Raw genomic sequence first — 17,885 nt, forward strand, 5'->3', positions numbered from 1 at the left:
ATCTTAACAAGAGAGATTCCATTCTTTCTACGGTATTTATTCTACAAGTCCCCCCTTTCAATGCAATTAAGGCCATAAAATTTTCGAAGCCATTCTTATATATTCACATGATAATCATTTGTGTATCTTCTAACGTTGCTGCTCTTAAAACAATCCATTTACATAATCACTCACATTTCCCAGGGCCTTTTTGATCCAGAACTTTACTAAAAATTAAGAAATTGAAGTTCATTTAAACAATTAACCTGTAAATTCATTAAACTATTTCCTTACTATTAATTTTCCCATAACAGATGTGGAACAAACAACAATTATAAATGTGAAAAACTATAGGTTAAATATAACATACAGTAGTGGTTGTATTATAATAATGATTCAAGTTTTACAGAATATAAGTGTTGATGTGTATAACGTAATATACATACTATATAAAATGGAGAATGACACATTACTCAATGTTATGAAACCACGGGTATTAGTGATAAAATGACCATTGAAAATAAATCTTGGAGTTCCCGTCGTGGTGCAGTGGTTGACGAATCCGACTAGGAACCATGAGGTTGCGGGTTTGGTCCCTGCCCTTGCTCAGTGGGTTAACGATCCGGCGTTGCCGTGAGCTGTGGTGTAGGTTGCAGACGCGGCTCGGATCCCGCGTTGCTGTGGCTCTGGCGTAGGCCGGTGGCTACAGCTCCGATTCAACCCCTAGCCTGGGAACCTCCATATGCCGCGGGAGCAGCCCAAGAAATAGCAACAACAACAACAACAAAAGAAAGACAAAAAAAAAGAAAAGAAAAGAAATCTTATGGTTCTGATTAAAAGATTTAACTTTCAAAGAATTTTGAAAGATACCGTAAGTGTACAATTCAGTGACTGATGAACAAATGAGAGAAACTATTGAGGTAAATCAATCAAGACAATCAGATTACAAAGACTATGTATCATGCTGATCTTGGTTCAGAAGGAAATAACGTCCTCATAAGAGATAAGTGCACACAGATTTGAATATCTTTGTGTTTTATGTCTTTTATTTATTCATATAATAGATTAAAATTCAGGAATTCATGCAACTATGGTCAACTAATCTGTGACAAAGGAGGCAAGAAAATGCAATGGAGAAAAGACAGTCTCTTCAATAAGTGGTGCTGGGGAAACTGGACAGCTGCATGTAAAAAAAATGAAATTAGAACATTCTCTAACACCATACACAAAAATAAACTCACAAGGGATAAAAGACCTAAATGTAAGACTGGATACCATAACATTCTTAAATGAAAACATAGGCAGAACACTCTGAGTCATAAGTTGTAGCAGTATCTTTTTGGACCACTTCACCCCCAGAATAATGAAAATGAAAATAAAAATAAACAAGTGGGACCTAATTAAAAGTTTTTGCACAGCAAAAGAAACCATAAACAAAATGAACTCACAGAATGGGAGAATATCTTTGCAAATGAAACAACTGACAAGGGGTTAATCTCCAAAATATACAAATAGCTCATGCAGCTCAATATCAAAAAAAAAAAAAAAAAAGGCGGAAAATCTAAAGGAACAATTTTTCAAAGAAGACAATTAGATTGCAAAAAACACATAAAAAGATGTTCAACATCACTAATTATTAGAGAAATGCAAATCAAAACTACAATGAAGTATCACCTCACACCAATCAGAATGGCCATTATTAAAAAGTCTATAAACAATAAATGCTGGAGAGGGTGGAGGAAAAGTAACACTCCTACACTGTTAATGGTGCAACCACTGTAGAAAACAGTATGGAGGTTCCTTAAAAAAGTAAATACATCCTGTGAAATCAAATTGTTATGATCATTATACAACTACACATGTGATAAATTCATTTGAGTAATAACAAAGTAAAAAAAAAAGTAAATACAGAACTACCATATGATTCAGCAATACCATTCCTGATCATATATCTCATTATGTCTTTCTCTAAACCATAATTCAAAAAGATATATGCACCCCAATGCTCATTGAAGCACTACTTACAATAGCAAAGACATGGAAGCAACCTAAATGTCCATCAGCAGAAGAATGAGTAAAGAGGATGTGGTACATATATACAACGTGATATTAAGCACCATAAAAAAGAACAAAATAACGCAATTTTCGGCAATATGGATGGACCTAGAGATTATCATATTAAGTGAAGTAAGTCAGAGAGAAAGACAAATATAATATCACTTATATGTGGAATCTTAAAAAGTGATACTTATTTACAAAACAGAAATAGACTCACAGACTTTGAAAACAAACTTATGATTACCAAAGGGGAAATGTGGGTGGGTAATAAATTAGGAGTTTGGGGATTAACATATACACACTTCTCTATAAAAAATAATCAACAAGGACCTACTACACAGCACAAGGGACCTCTACTCAATATTCTGTAATAATCTACATGGGAAAAGAATCTGAAAAAGAATGGATATACATATAACTGAACCATTTTGGGGTACACCTGAAGTTAACACAACATTGTAAATCAACTATACTCCAATGTAAAATAAAAATTAAATTAAAAAAAGAAAAAGAAAATTAATAACTAAGAATCCAACTCAAAGATTTTTAAGAGGAAACAAAAAAAAATTGAAAGACAGGAAAAGACTGAAACAGTAATTTAAAATTTCACCAGGCCCAAACAATTTTTCTAGATATTCTAACACAGTTTCTAAAAACAGGTAACCCTTGTCTTACACAAATTGTTTCATAAAATATAGAAAGGGGATGGGACTCTCCCCCGAACTGTTTTTTATAAGCCTGAAGTAACACTGAAGTGAAAACTGAACAAGGACAATTTAAAAAGAGAAAAATTATGAGCCGGTCTCACAAACATAGATAGAAAAATTCTAAATAAAATACTAACAGAATCTAACAATGAACAAAAAAATAACACAACATCCAAGAAGGGTTTATATCAAGGATGCAAGGAATCTTAACATTATAAAAATATGTTAATGTAATTCACAACACCACTAATTAAAGAATAAAATCGACTGGAGTTCCCGTCATGGCGCAGTGGTTAACAAATCCGACTAGGAACTATGAGGTTGTGGGTTCGATCCCTGCCCTTGCTCAGTGGGTTAAGGATCCGGCATTGCCTTGAGCTGTGGTGTAGGTTGCAGACGTGGCTCGGATCCTGAGTTGCTGTGGCTCTCTGGCTTGGGCAGGCGGCTACAGCTCCGATTAGACCCCTAGCCTGGGAACCTCCATATGCATCAGGAGTGGCCCAAGAAATGGCAAAAAGACAAAAAAAAAAAAAAAGAATAAAATCAAAAGATGATTTCAGCAAATTCAGTAAAAGTTTGATAAAGTTCAACAGGCATTCATAATTTCTTAAAAAATTAAAAACTTAGCCAAGTAAAAACGGAAGAAAACTCCTTTAACCTGATAAAGGGTATTTATCAGAAGCTAATAACTACCAAGTTCCCCTAAAGTTCCAAATAAATTCAACATTGCACAGAACTCCTACCCATCATGAGAGAGGAGGAGGAGGAGGAAAGGAGAAATGAAGGAAAAAGGAAAGAGAAGGAAAGAAAAAAGTAAGAAGGAATGAGAGAAGAAAGAGCAGGAGGAAGAGGAGAAGGAAGGGAAGGAGAGGAGGTATGAAGATTAGAAAAGGAGAAATAAAATGGTCATTTTTTTTTACTTAAAATAAGGATGTCTGCATAGAAATTGAGAAAAAAAAATCTATAAAAGGAAAATCTTAAAATTTAAATGAATAAGAAGATGTAGCAAACCTGCTAAATACATAATCAATCTACAAAATCCACTGTATTTTGTGCACCAGTTACAAATGGTTAGAAAATGTATTTTTAAAAGGATCTCACAACACCACCAAAAGTATAAAATGTTCACAAATAAATCTATAAAAGCTATGTAAGGAATTTTTGAGAGGCGCTGAGGAGACGTATGGAGGAGCGCGCCCCCTGGCCGCTGCGGCCCTCTCCCCTGCGGTCACCCCGCTTCTCTGCGCCTCCTGCTGGACCTAGCCAGCCTGGGCGCTGCGCTGCCGCCGGCCGGCACCGGCCCTCCTGCAGCTTCCGGCGCCCAGGACCCTCGCCCGGCCACACGCCCGCCGGCCGCACTCGTCCGGGGAGCCGGGCCTAGGGCAGGCGGCTCGGCGTGCCTGAACTGGGCTCAGCGGCGTCCCCATGGCCGCGGCCGGCTAGCTGGACGGCTCCGGTTAGGCGAAGTACCGGCTCCTGGTGGTCTGTGGAGGCGGCGTGGGCAAGTCGGCGCTCACCATCCAGTTCATCCAGTCCTATTTTGTAACGGATTATGATCCAACCATCGAGGATTCCTACACAAAGCAATGTGTATTAAGATGACCGGGCAGCCCGGCTAGATATTCTGGAAACAGCAGGACAAGAGGAGTTTGGAGCTATGTGAGAACAGTATATGAGAACTGGCGAGGGTTTCCTGTTGGTCTTTTCAGTCACAGATAGAGGCAGTTTTGAAGAAATCTGTAAGTTTCAAAGACAGATTCTCAGAGCAAAGGATCGTGAACGAGTTTCTAATGATTTTAACTGGTAATAAAGTAGCTCTGGATCATCAAAGAACGCAGGAAGGACAGCAAGTGGCACCGCAGCTTAAAGTAACATACATGGAGGCATCAGCAAAGATTAGGATGAATGTGGATCAAGCTTTCCGTGAACTTGTCCTGGTTATAAGGAAATTTCAAGAGCAGGAATGTCCTCCTTCACCAGAACCAATACGGAAAGAAAAAGACAAGAAAGGCTGCCATTGCGTCATTTTCTAAGAATCCCTTGAATTTCAGCTACCAACTGCCAGGAAGAGTCCTCATCTTCTTCTCTCCTTAGGGTTTACATCATGTTGGTTACCTTTCTAGCCTTAGACAAATGATCACTGCGGTAGCCTTAGATCAAGATGCTGGCTAATCCTTTCTATGAAGCTAATCCAATGGTCATTTCAATAGAGACTTGAAGGAAACACTAAGGCTGCTTCAAAGATTATCTGATTCCTTAAAAAAAAAATATATATATACACACACACACACACACACACACACACACACACACACAGATACATTCTTTTTTAAGGGCTTAATTTTAATAGGGATGAATCAGTTTTGAAACCTAAGCTTTGCCAAGCTGAAGTCATAGGTTGTGAAATAACATTTAACTTCTGGAATCATATTGCCTGCTGTTGGTCTAAATAGAAACATAGGGAGTTTGTTTTTTTTTTAAGGTGAGTTTTTGCCTATCTCTAAAAATTTTGATGTCAATTTTAGTTAACCTTAAATACACTGAATTGAATCCATAAAAGTGAGACATCTCAGAACTTTACTGATGCTACAGACTTTGTTTTCCAGTGGCCAAGATACCAAATGCCTCTTGTATTTATAGATTAAAAATTGTGTGTAAAGCCTTTACTATTACTCCTATTCTTAAAGATAGTATTCTTCGTGGCCAAATATTTGGACTCATTCTGGACTTAGGTATTTCACTGTTCTTGGTTTCTTATTTTAACTCTTTGCACAGCCATGTTGAGAGTAAAAATAAATAATTTCTGTCTGTCTTCCTTTTCAAGTATTTCTGGATAAAGGATTTGAAAAACTAAAACTTTTTGTTTGTAATATAAAATATGGAATTGATCTTTCCAGGGTCAGGATGATTAATGTTTTTGCTATATATTTTTATACATTATTTTCTTATCTAACTAGTTAAGTATTTTTATATGTTTGAAAGCAAATATGCTTTCACAGCATACCTTGCATATATGTAAAGATAAGGATTTAATTCTCACTGTTCACTTTTAACTGACAAAGAAAAGAACGTGAAAACTACAGAAACTGTGGTAGAACCTTACTTGCTGTTCTGGTCCTGGTTGTACCCACCTTTAGCCAGTCACATAGCTACTCAAGAGACCTTCCCAATAGAGTACAATAGGATGAGAAGCTGAAATCACCTCCAAGAGCCCTTGCTAGATATTGACCGTTATGTCAAGTAGCAAGTGGTAAAACTTTTAATGACAATTAGTATAACTATGGATGGCTTCTGATTTTGCTTTTAATTCTGTGGATCGTGTTTAAACCATTCAAAATTATGTTCTTGACTTTGAGATACTAAGTGGTCTTGCACAGTTATCACTTTATTGAATGTGTACAACAGTCCCATGGAGTTTATAAAGCGTACCCTTGTATAGCTTCAGGTGCTAGAATGAAAACTGATCTGCTACCACAAAAAAAAAAAAAGGAATTTTTGAAGAAAATATAAACCTTTATTAAAACACATAGAAGAAAACCTCTTGCAAATTGAGGAGTTTTATATTGTTTACTTTTTTTTTTGTCTTTTTGTCTTTTTGCCTTCTCTAGGGCCACTCCGGCAGCATATGGAGGTTTCCAGGCTAGGGGTCGAATCAGAGCTGTAGCCACTGGCCTACATCAGAGCCACAGCAACGTGGGATCCGAGCCACATCTGCAACCTACACCACAGCTCACGGCAACACTGGATCCTTAACCCACTGAGCAAAGCCAGGGATCGAACCCACAACCTCATGGTTCCTAGTCGGATTCGTTAACCACTGTGCCACGACAGGAACTCCTATATTGTTCACTTTAAGAAATTCAAAAGTAACTATATTCATCCCAAATTTCTCTATAAAATTAGTGTAATTTTAATCAAAATGAAATTGGGATTTTTTTTAATTTCTGAAGTTTACTCCAAAATTCAAGTTGAATAGTAAGACCAAGAATAGCCAAGGCAGTGTTTGAATAAGAACTATAAATTTACTCTATGAAATGTCAAGATGGAGAGTTCCTTTTGTGGCTCAGCGGTTAATGAACCCGACTAGGATCAATGAAGATGCCATTTTGACCCCTGGCCTCACTAAATGGGTTAAGGATCCGGCATTGCGGCGACCTGTGGTATAGGTCACAGACACGGCTCAGACCCTGTATTCCTGTGGCTGTGGCATGGCTGGCATCCATAGCTCCGATTTGACCCCTAGCCTGGGAACTTCCATATGCTGTAGATGAAGCCTTAAAAAGAAAAAAAAAAAAAGCAAATGTCAAGATGGATGAATGATTAAGCTACAATAATTCAGATAGCATAGCACTGGTACAGGTAAAGACAAATATGTCAAAAAAAAACAAGAGTAGATAATTCAGAAATAGCCTCGGCATATGTGGAAGTTTATAGTCTAAATAAATGATATTTGATATAATATGGCATTGCAAATCAGTAGGGAATGGATGAAATATTTGATAAATTGCGCTTTGCTAATATTAAGGGAGGAAGATAAAATTACACTGCCACCCCACATTGTAACCAAAATAAAGTAAAAGCAAAACTATAAAATATCTAGAGGAAAATATAAGAAAATGTCTTCATGCACACGGATTGGAAAAATATATCTCAAATGAGCCAAGAAAAGTATAAAACATAAAGAACTACGAATTCATGCTACTCCACGCTTTTGTAAAGAGACTGCTCCAGTCTGTAACTGTCTGTCTTTTTCTTAACAACTTATGAGACTTTATATATATTCTATCATATATGTATATAAATATCAAAAAAAAGAACCACTAATTCAAATTTAGGAACATCTACATGGCAAAAATGCATCATTATAAAGATTTAAATATCTGTATATATGGAAAACAAATAAACCAAAAGAGGATTAGTATCCAGATTGTCTTTTTTTAAAGCTATCAAATTAATAAGAAAAAATAAACAACATAACAGAAAATTGGGCAAAGGATATTAACAGGGACTTCAAAGTAAAGGAAAACAGCATGGCCAATAAAATTATGAAAAGATGTTCAACTCATATGAAATCAGAGAAATGTAAATTAATAATATATTTCTTAGTCAAAAGATACAAAACTATTAAACTCTTAACAAGAATTGTCAAGAACATGGAGAAAGAGGAAATCCCATTCACTGTCAGTGAGGCTGTAAATCACTATTATAAAAAATGTAAAGTTGACTCATTAATTCCACTTACAAGTATAGAGCCAAGAAGATGCATACAGAGTTATTCAGTGAAGCATTATTTATTTTTAAAAAACATACGGGAACACTTAAATACCAAAATGGGAAAGAATAACCCAGTTATAGTATCCTGTAACCCTGATTACAGGAGAGCAATCAAAGTGAACAAACCAACTCTAAATAATTCATTTTGTTCCTGAAGCAAGCACTTAGATTCTTTGAGCTTCTTGTTTGCTGTTTTTATTTCAATCTGTAACGTAGAAAATCATCCTCCCAAGGTGAAATGGATGAGAATAAGTACATCTCTTTAAAAGTGAGAAAGGCAGCTAGGGAGGAATGAAGAAAGGAATTAACCGACCAAATGAGGGCTTGGCTCTCATTAAAGAGGTAATCATAAACAAGACTCGCCACATGAATCTACCAACATCCCTCATTCCAAAACATCCACAGGCTCAGGACCATTACTCAATGTAAAATATTATGAAATAGGAATTATACACACTTTGCTGTATAGTAGAAATTGGAGCAACATTGTAAAACAACTATAATTTTTTAAAAGATGGAAAAAAGAAAAAAAGGAATTATACTCAAGTAGCCTGTAAAGTTATGACTTTTCACTATTTTTAGTTTTTATTTTGTGCTGAGTGGGAGCTTCTGATGACTCCAAGGGTTGGAAAATCGGGAACCACCTTTCTTAATATTTAGCATCTATCTAAGAAGAAAACCATCCTGAATATGAAGCCCACTTCTAGGAGGCTATTAAGCTATCTTGAGAAGTCAAATTAGAACTTTTCTGGGAGAAATTTTAAACTAAGTAGTGCTGATTTCCCATAAACTATGAGTCTGTCAACTTCACAAGTGATAAAAGGACATATGAACTTCAATCATGAAGTGTGTTTGAGAAAATACTTGACTCTACTATAGCAGAGACTATAATGAAGGCCCTGACAAGGGGCAAAAGAAACAAGAGAACCCCTGGTTTGGACACAGCCTACAAGCCCCTTGCACTAATGCTCTGGCCATCAATACAATATTGAGAATAAATAAAACATAACAAACTATTAAGATGCTTCAGAAGCAATCATAATGGTCAAGTAAAGTGAAAACACATTAAAAAATGAGTTGATTACTCAGCTAACATCTATGACAACTTGTAGACGTGAAGAAAAATACATTGGAGAACATCAGACAAGGAGTGTTCATTTGAAGTAAAACATCATTTAAAAAAAAAGTGTCACAAAGTAAGTGCACTAGTGCCTAAAGCTAAAAGGTGTTGAAACTTATACCTAGGAAAGAAACCAACCATATTTAGTAACAAAAATACAAAACAAATAGCAAAAGGTCCAGAAATTCTTCCCCCATAACATTTCCTTCCTACTCCAGTTGTGAAGTACAAAAGATTATTCAAAGCAATAGACTTGCAAACCCTACTTTAGGAAATAATTGCTTTTATTATTGAGAGGTTTTAAATGTCATTGGTACCAGAATTCACTTTCAAAAGCAAAACATAAAGCCAATTAATATAGGATAACTAAAGAAGGATATAATAGATATATATTAAACTTGTATGTTTATGTGTTTTAGTAATAAAAACAATTTATTCTCTTAATATAAGCAATGTTAAATAAATTCATATTATATATAATATTGAGCTGCTCACAAGTCTTTCCTGTTAGTTATCCTAAGACTAGCAGCAAAGAGGCTGATACAGAAATATCAAGATGTTGAAAGCTCAAGAAGAGGTATCCAGTCTTATTCCTTCCCCAGAGCATTTAATTCAATCCTCAACACACAATAGGTCCTTAATACATATTCACTGATATGAGTAGCATACTTGTTAAGAAGCACTGAATGAAAATTTGTTAATGTATTACCACTTATTTTATGAATAATAATAAAGTACCTCATAAAGGTTTTAAATGTAATTCATCTTTACAGAAGTTTTTCTCTTCAATACACAATACTACATGACAAAAAAAAGAAGAAATGCAAGATAATTCCATTCTAAAGAAATATAGCTTAAGTTACAGGAACTCAAAAACAACAAAAAATAGCACACACTATTGGGGACCTAAAGAAACTAGTTTATACCACCACCTAGTGGCCATAGAACAGAGCACAAAGAAAGCACTTACCCAGGGGTGTCCTCCATAGTTTACATGTGGGGCTACTTCCCTCCTATGCAGCTCCGCCATCCTTGGATCCACCTCCCCTGCTTCCTTCTGCAGATTTGATGAGCTTGACCTATGGACAAAACCAAGCAGAGACATCATCAAGCAGACTGCTGCCTTTGCCTGCTTCCTATAATTCCCTCCATGCTTTAATTGATATCTATTTGTTCTGTGCAGTGTAAAATGCACTTCCACTGTCATGAAACAAGAGGGACGATAATTTTAAATTGTTCAGAAAAACCTCATACAGGATTACTAATGATATAAATTTATAAAACAGTTTGGTACCATTTAGTAAAGATAAGTATGATATATCTTACTAGGTACATACGCTAAAGCAGTGGTTCATAACCTTGTAACTGGAGGTTAGGGTCTATGGTCAGGGTCTATGGATAGAATTCAGAGAGTCTGATAACTTGAATGGGAAAAAGTTACATTTTTAATTAAAGCCATAAATTTTCTATCTGAAAATAAGCATCTCCTTTGATTATGAAGGTAGGCAACAACTCACAATATTATTAGCAAGACTAGTGACTCTGTGACCAATAAAACCATATTGTTAGATTCCATTAACAGATAAAATTTATGTTTATGATTATTACTAATTTAAAATTATATCTCATATCCACTGATAGATCTTAGTATCTTTTTTTTTTTGTCTTTTTGTCTTTTTGCCTTCTCTAGGGCCACTCCGGCGGCATATGGAGGTTCCCAGGCTAGGGGTCTAATCGGAGCTATAGCCACTGGCCTACATCAGAGCCACAGCAACGTGGGATCTGAGCCAAGTCTGCGACCTACACCACAGCTCACAGAAACACCGGATCCTTAACCCCCTGAGCAAGGCCAGGGATCGAACCCACAACCTCATGGTTCCTAGTCGGATTCGTTAACCACTGCGCCACGACAGGAACTCCAGACCTTAGTATCTTAATAAAGAAGGATGTCTATTTCTTTTTGAATAACTTGCTTTTATATTGTGCCAGCTTTTTTGAGAAATTATTGATATATAATATTGTATACATCTAAGGTGTAAAATGTGATGATTTGATAAACATATATATTGCAAAATGATTAAGGTTAGTTAACACATCCATCACTTCACATAGTTACCTTTGTGTGTGTGTAATGAGAACTTCTGAGATCTAGTCTGTTAATATCTTTTAAGTATTTAATATAATTCTATCTTGATAATTCTAGTCAAATTTGTTATCTTTGCATTTGTTTCTTCGTAATTTTTTCTCTGTGACCCTATTCATTTGTTGCACATTTTAAAACATTTGAAGTCTATAGATTCATAAGTTTTTTAAATGGTTTCTTGACACAAAAAAGGTCTGAAATGCAGGAAAGGATCAAGATGGCAGAGGAGTAAGACATCACACTCACCTTCTCCCACAAACACATCAAAAAAACACAATTACATATAGAACAATTCACAGAAGATCTACTGAATGCTGGCAGAAGAACTTAAACCTCCAAAAAGGTCAAGAAACCCTCCACATAACTCGGTAGAACAAAAGAAAAAAAGAGAAAGAAAAGGAATCAGGACAGGACTATCATTCCTGAGAGGAAGCTGTGAAAGAGAAAAGGAACCCACACCCTGGGGAGCCACCTAACTGACAGGGAGATCAGCCAAGAAGGAGGGATCTTAAAGTCACCAGGAAAGCATAGCAGCAGGTGGACTGAGGAGAGCAAAGCAAAATGAGAGCCGCATAGATCATATGCACCACAGCCCCTAATATCACAGCCTGAGATGCTCAGGTGGGGACTGGGCACTGAGACTCAGTCTCCAGAGGTAGTTCCAGGGAGAGGACTAGGGTTGACTGTGTGGAAAGATAGCCTGAGGGGCTGGGAAGCAGTGTTCCACAGCAGAGGGAACCCAGGAGGAGGTCTGGGCCTGCAGGAGAAGCAAGGCGCCATTGTTGGGGAGGGCGAGAGGAGGAGGGGTGAATCACCATAGGATCTCCCTGTACACGTGGGCTCTAAGAGGGCAGGGCACTTCTGGCATGGGCTACAGGTGGCAAGAGGCCACTTGCTTGTGCTATGGGAGACCAGGCACCTCTTGTGTGGCATAAGGGCAGCAGGGGACTAAGGGCGAATCGGCGTCTCATGTGTGATCTACAGGCAGCAGGGACAAACCACAGCAGTCATCTCAGAAACCAGAGGGAGGCATGGCCTGAGACCACTAGTGGTCTGTAAACAGGTTCCACCTGTACCCCCAGTCACCTCAGATGTCAGCAAAAAAGAGGACACTGCAACTGAGCAGCACCCATTGTTACTCTCACTCCCCTGGGAACACACTTGCCCTGCTGCTGCCACTGCCAAACACTCTGGGCAGTGCCTGCACATACCTAATCACTGTCACTTCCCAGGACCTTGCAACTAGGAGTAGCCTGTGCAGCACATCCTGCATGGGTTAAGCAGGACAGGGTGCCTCGTGCATGGCCTACAGGTGGTAGGGGCAAAACACTGCAGTTATCTCTGACTCCAGAGGTGGGTGTGGCCTGCAACCACTGGGGGTCTGTGAACAGGCTCTACTTACGGCCCCCATAACCTCAAAAGGAGGTCACTGTGACCAAACCCCACCCGTTGTTGCTCTCACTAGCCTGGGAACTCACACACCCTGCACTGCCACTGCCAACTGTTCCAGGCACCATCTATATCTGCCTGAGACTCATTACCACTTCCCAGGGCCCTATAATTAGGAGTAGCTTGCACCACCTCTCCAGCAAGTCCTTGCTACTGTCAAGAGCCCAGCAACCAGGCACTGACTACTAGCCCTGCCCGTTGCCTCCTTCTCCCTGGAAACACACTCAGGGGGATAAAAGCATACTCACCCAAAGAAAATACCAAAATCCCGTGTCAAAAATAAATATTAACCACCACCCTGCCCCCCGCAGTAAAATACAAAAGGTAACTCTTGCATAGAAATAGCCCTCCAAGACTACAGTAGTTGGTTTCCCTAAACTCACAGAAAGAGAAAAATATAAGTGAAATGAAGAAGCTCGGGAAGCATTCCAAGTTAAAAGAATAGGAGAATTCATCTGAAGCAGCAAACAATGAAACAGACCTCTGCAGTCTAATAGACACTGAGCTCAAAAGGAAGGTAATGAAAATACTGAAGGGATTAAGGATGAATATTAAGGGATTAAGTGCAGATATAAACAGTAATACCGATTACTTTAGAAAGGAAATAGAAAATATGAAAAGGAGCCTGGAAAAAATAGAAAATTGATTTGCAGAGACAAAACTAAGTTAAAGGCACTAAAGAATAGAATGAATAATGTGAAGGAATGAATTAGTGACTTGGAAGATAGAATAATGGAAATCACCCAATCAGGACAGCAAACAGAAAACCAAATGAAAAAAAAAAAAAAAACATGAAAGCAATATAAGAGATCCATGGGATAATATAAAGTGGGCCAACCTACACATAATAGGAATTCAAGAAGGAGAAGAAAAAAAAAAAGGAGATTGAAAATATATTTGAAAAAATTACAGCTGAAAACTTTCCAAACCTAAAGAATACAGATGTCAAGATACAGGAAGCAAAGAAGGCCCCAAACAAGTTGAATCCAAACATGCCCACACCAAGACATATTATAATAAAAATGGCAAAAGTTAAAGATAAGGAGAGAATTCTAAAGGCAACAAGAGAAAAACAAAGTGTTAATTATAAGGGAATCCCCATAAGACTATCAGCTGACTTCTCTACAGAAACACTACAGACCAGAAGAGAGTGGCAAGATATATTCAAAGTTCTAAAAGGGAAAAAAAAAATGCAGCCTAGAATACTCTACCCAGCAAGAATATCTTTTAAAACACATGTAGAAATAAAGAATTTCTCCAAAAAACAAAAGCTAAAAGAATACAGTAATCCTAAACCCATTCTAAAAGAAATACTGAAAAGGCTTCCCCTAAATAAAAAGGAAGTAAGAAGAAATAGGATGGAGGAAATCACAATTGGAAAGCAATCACTTAGGTCAGTGTACAGATCTAAAAGGGGAAGAAAAAAAAAACTATTGTAAAAGTAACAATAAACACAAGGAATAGCAAAATGAGAACATGAGGATGTTAAAAAAGGACTTCATGGGGGAGGAAAGTAAGAAAATCTAGATTCTTCTTTTTTTTAATAATGTGTTTGAGTTTATATGACTATCAGGCTAAAGCAAGCAGATGTAGGAAGGGGTTAACAAACTTGAAAAACAGGGCAACCACAAATCAAAACTAAACATTACATTCATAAAAACTAAAAAGTACACAAGCATAAAATAAAAGGAAATCATCCAACCAAAAAAAGAAAGGAGAAACATAGAATCAAGTGGAAAATAAGGTTTAAAATGGCAATAAATACATATTTATCAATAACTACCTTAAATGTCAATGGACTGAATGCTCCAATCAAAAGACACAGAGTGTCAGATTGGATAAAAAAAAGCAAGAGCCTACAAGACACTGTCTACAAGAGACTCACCTTAGGGCAAAGGACACATATAGATTGAAAGTGAGGGGACAGGAAAAGATATTTCATGCCAATGGAAAAGACAGGAAAGCAGGAGTTGCAATGCTCATATCAGATAAGACAGACTTTAAAATGAAGGCCATAAGGAAAGACAAAGAAGGACACTATTTAATGATAAAAGGATCCATTCACGAGGAGGATGTTACAATCATCCTCCTAATATAGGAGCACCCAGATACATACAACAAATACTAAGACATAAAAGGAGAAACTGTTGGGAATACGATAATAGTAGGAGACTTTAACAACCCACTCACATCAATGGACAGATCCTCTAGACAGAAAATCAGTAAAACCCCAGAGAGCCTAAATGACACAATAGAACAGTTAGATCTCATTGATATTTTCAGGATATTACATCCAAAAAAATCAGAATATACATTCTTTTCAAGTGCATATAGAACATTCTCAAGGATTGACCACATACTGGAGCACAAAACTAACCTCAACAAATTTAAGAGTATAGAAATTATTTCAAATATCTTCTCTGACCACAATGGCATGAAATTAGAAATCAACCACAGGAAAAGAAATGAGAAAAAACTGACTACATGGAAACTAAATAACATGCTACTAAAAGAAACCAATGGGTCAACAAGGAAATCAAAAAGAAAATTAAAAAATACCTCAAGACAAATGATAATGAAGACACAACCATTCAAAATCTTTGGGATGCTGCAAAAGCAGTGCTTAGAGGGAGATTCAGAGTGATACAGGCCTTCCTCTAAAAAGAAGAAAAATCTAAAATTGACAACTTAACCCACCATCTAAATGAATCAGAAAAAGAAAAAAAAAAAAAAAGGAAGGAAATCATAAAGATCAGAGAGGAAATCAATAAAATAGAGATTCAAGAAACAATAGAAAAAATCAATAAAACCAAGAGCTAGTTCTTTGAAAGGGTAAACAAAATTGACAAACCTCTAGCCAGATTCACTAATAAGAGGAGAGAAAGAATCCAAATAAACAAAATAATAAATTAAAAAGAAGGAGTTTCCATCGTGGCGCAGCAGAAATGAATCCGACTAGGAACCATGAGGTTGCAGGTTTGATCCCTGGCCTCGCTCAGTGGGTTAAGGAACAGGAGTTGCCGTGAACTGTGGTGTAGGTTGCAGACACAGCTCGGATCCCAAGTTGCTGTGGCTGTGGGGTAGGCCAGCAGCTACAGTTCCAATTGGACCCCTAGCCTGGGAACCTCCATATGCCCTGGGTGTGGCCCTGAAAAGACAAAAAGAAAAAAAAGCCAAAAATAAATAAATAAATGAAGAAGAAATCTCAATGATATTGAAGAAATATAATAAAACTATAAGAGTATACTATGAACAATTATATGCCAAAAAATTTCACAACCTAGAAGAAATGGTAAACTTTCTAGAGACTTACAGCCCACCAAAACTGAATCAAGAAGAAATAGATCAAGTGAACAGACCAATCACTAGAAACAAAATTGAATATGTAGTAAAAATGCTCCCTACAAATAAAAGTCCAAGACCAGATGGCTTCCCAGATGAATTCTATCAAACATACCAAGAAGAACTTAAACCCATCCTTCTTAAAATTTTCCAAAAAGTTGAAAAAGAAGAAACACTCCTAAAAACATTCTATGAAGCCACCATCACTCTAATACCGAAACCAAAGATACTTCCAAAAAAGAAAATTATAGGCCAATATCTTTGATGACTATAGATGCAAAAATTCTCAACAAAATTTTAGCCAACCGAATCCAACAACATATAAAAAAGATCATACACCATGACTAAGCGGGATTCATCCCAGGTGCACAAGGATGGTTCAAACACATGCAAATCAATTTACATCATATATGCCACAATAACAAAAGAAAAGCCAAAAACCACATGGTCATCTCAATAGATACAGAAAAAGCATTTGACAAATTCCAATATCCATTTATGATAAAAAAAAAAAAACCCAACAACCCAACTGAAAAATGGGCAAAAGACCTGAATAGACATTTCTCCAAAGAAGATATACAGATGGCCAACAAGCACATGAAAAAATGCTCAACATCACTAATTATTAGAGAAAAGCAAGTCAAAACTACTACAAGGTACCATCTCACACCAGTCAGAATGACCATCATTGACAAGTCAACAAATAGTAAATGCTGGAAAGGGTGTGGAGAAAAGGGTACCCTCCTGCACTATTGGTGGGAATGTAAATTGGTAAAACCACTGTGTAAAACAGTATGGAGGTACCTCAGAAAACTAAATATATACAACTACCACATGATTGAGCAATCCCACTCTTGGGCATATATCTGGACAAAACTTTCCTTGAAAAATATATATGCACCCATATGTTCATTGCAGCACTATTCACAATAGTCAAGAAATGGAAACAACCTAAATGTCCATCAACAAATGAATGGATTAAGAAAATGTGTTATACATACACAATGGAATACTACTCAGCCATAAATAGAACAAAATAATACCATTTGCAGCAATATGGATGGATCTAGAGACTCTCATACTAAGTGAAGTAAGTCAGAAAGACAAACACCAAAAGATATCACCTATATCTGGAATCCAATATACGGCACAAATAAACCTTTCCACAGAAAAGAAACTCATGGAGAACAGACTTGTGGTTGCCAAGTGGGAGCAGGAGGGAGTGGGATGGACTGGGAGTCTGGGGTTAATAGATGCAAACTATTCCATTTGGAGTAGATAAGCAATGAGATCCTGTTGTATAGCACAGAGAACTACATCTAGTCACTGATGATGGAGCATGATGGAGGATTATGTGAGAAAAAGAATGTATATATAAAAAGCAATTTCCCGAACTTGATGATGTTTGCCAAAAAAAACCAGGATGTTACTATAAATTTTCTAAACTTGTAATCAAATTTGTGAAGTAGGAAATCTGTACTTGGTTTCAGAAATATTGGAAACATACGCTTCAGGACCTAAATGAACTTGCTGGAATTAACGTGCAAAAAAGAAAAAAAAAAAGGAAAAAGTAAAGGTCTGAAATGCCTGGCTTAGAGAAGTTCTTCCACTGTAAACAGAAGACATCTACAAAGAAATTCAAATGGCTTTGTCCATAATGCCCAGTGGACAAAGAAATTAAGGTATGGAATACTAACAGCAGAGAAATGAATTAATTACTGTAATTGCTTAACACTGGTCCTTTTCAAAAGCCTAAAATTAAAGAATTATGTGTCAAAATAATAAAAACAATCTGATTTCATTTAAAGAAATT

The 17,885-nt window shown here is 36.9% G+C and overlaps 1 long non-coding RNA gene and 1 pseudogene across 1 annotated transcript in view; one reads left to right on the plus strand and one right to left on the minus strand.

Moving 5' to 3' along the window:
• The first annotated feature begins 4,169 nt into the window (after window positions 1-4,169).
• On the plus strand, window positions 4,170-4,792 carry LOC125121328 (ras-related protein R-Ras2-like; annotated as a pseudogene).
• Window positions 4,793-8,059: 3,267 nt separating this feature from the next.
• The window catches only part of LOC125120204 (uncharacterized), a 38,826-nt gene continuing 29,000 nt past the window's right edge, over window positions 8,060-17,885 (minus strand). The window contains exons 4-5 of the long non-coding RNA XR_007133274.1: window positions 10,109-10,217; window positions 8,060-8,299 (exon numbers count right to left, since the gene is read on the minus strand). This is a non-coding gene — a long non-coding RNA (uncharacterized LOC125120204). The remainder of the gene's footprint in view (window positions 8,300-10,108; window positions 10,218-17,885) is intronic.

The sequence above is a fragment of the Phacochoerus africanus genome, chromosome 2, assembly GCF_016906955.1.
Source record: "Phacochoerus africanus isolate WHEZ1 chromosome 2, ROS_Pafr_v1, whole genome shotgun sequence".
NCBI lineage: Eukaryota > Metazoa > Chordata > Mammalia > Artiodactyla > Suidae > Phacochoerus > Phacochoerus africanus.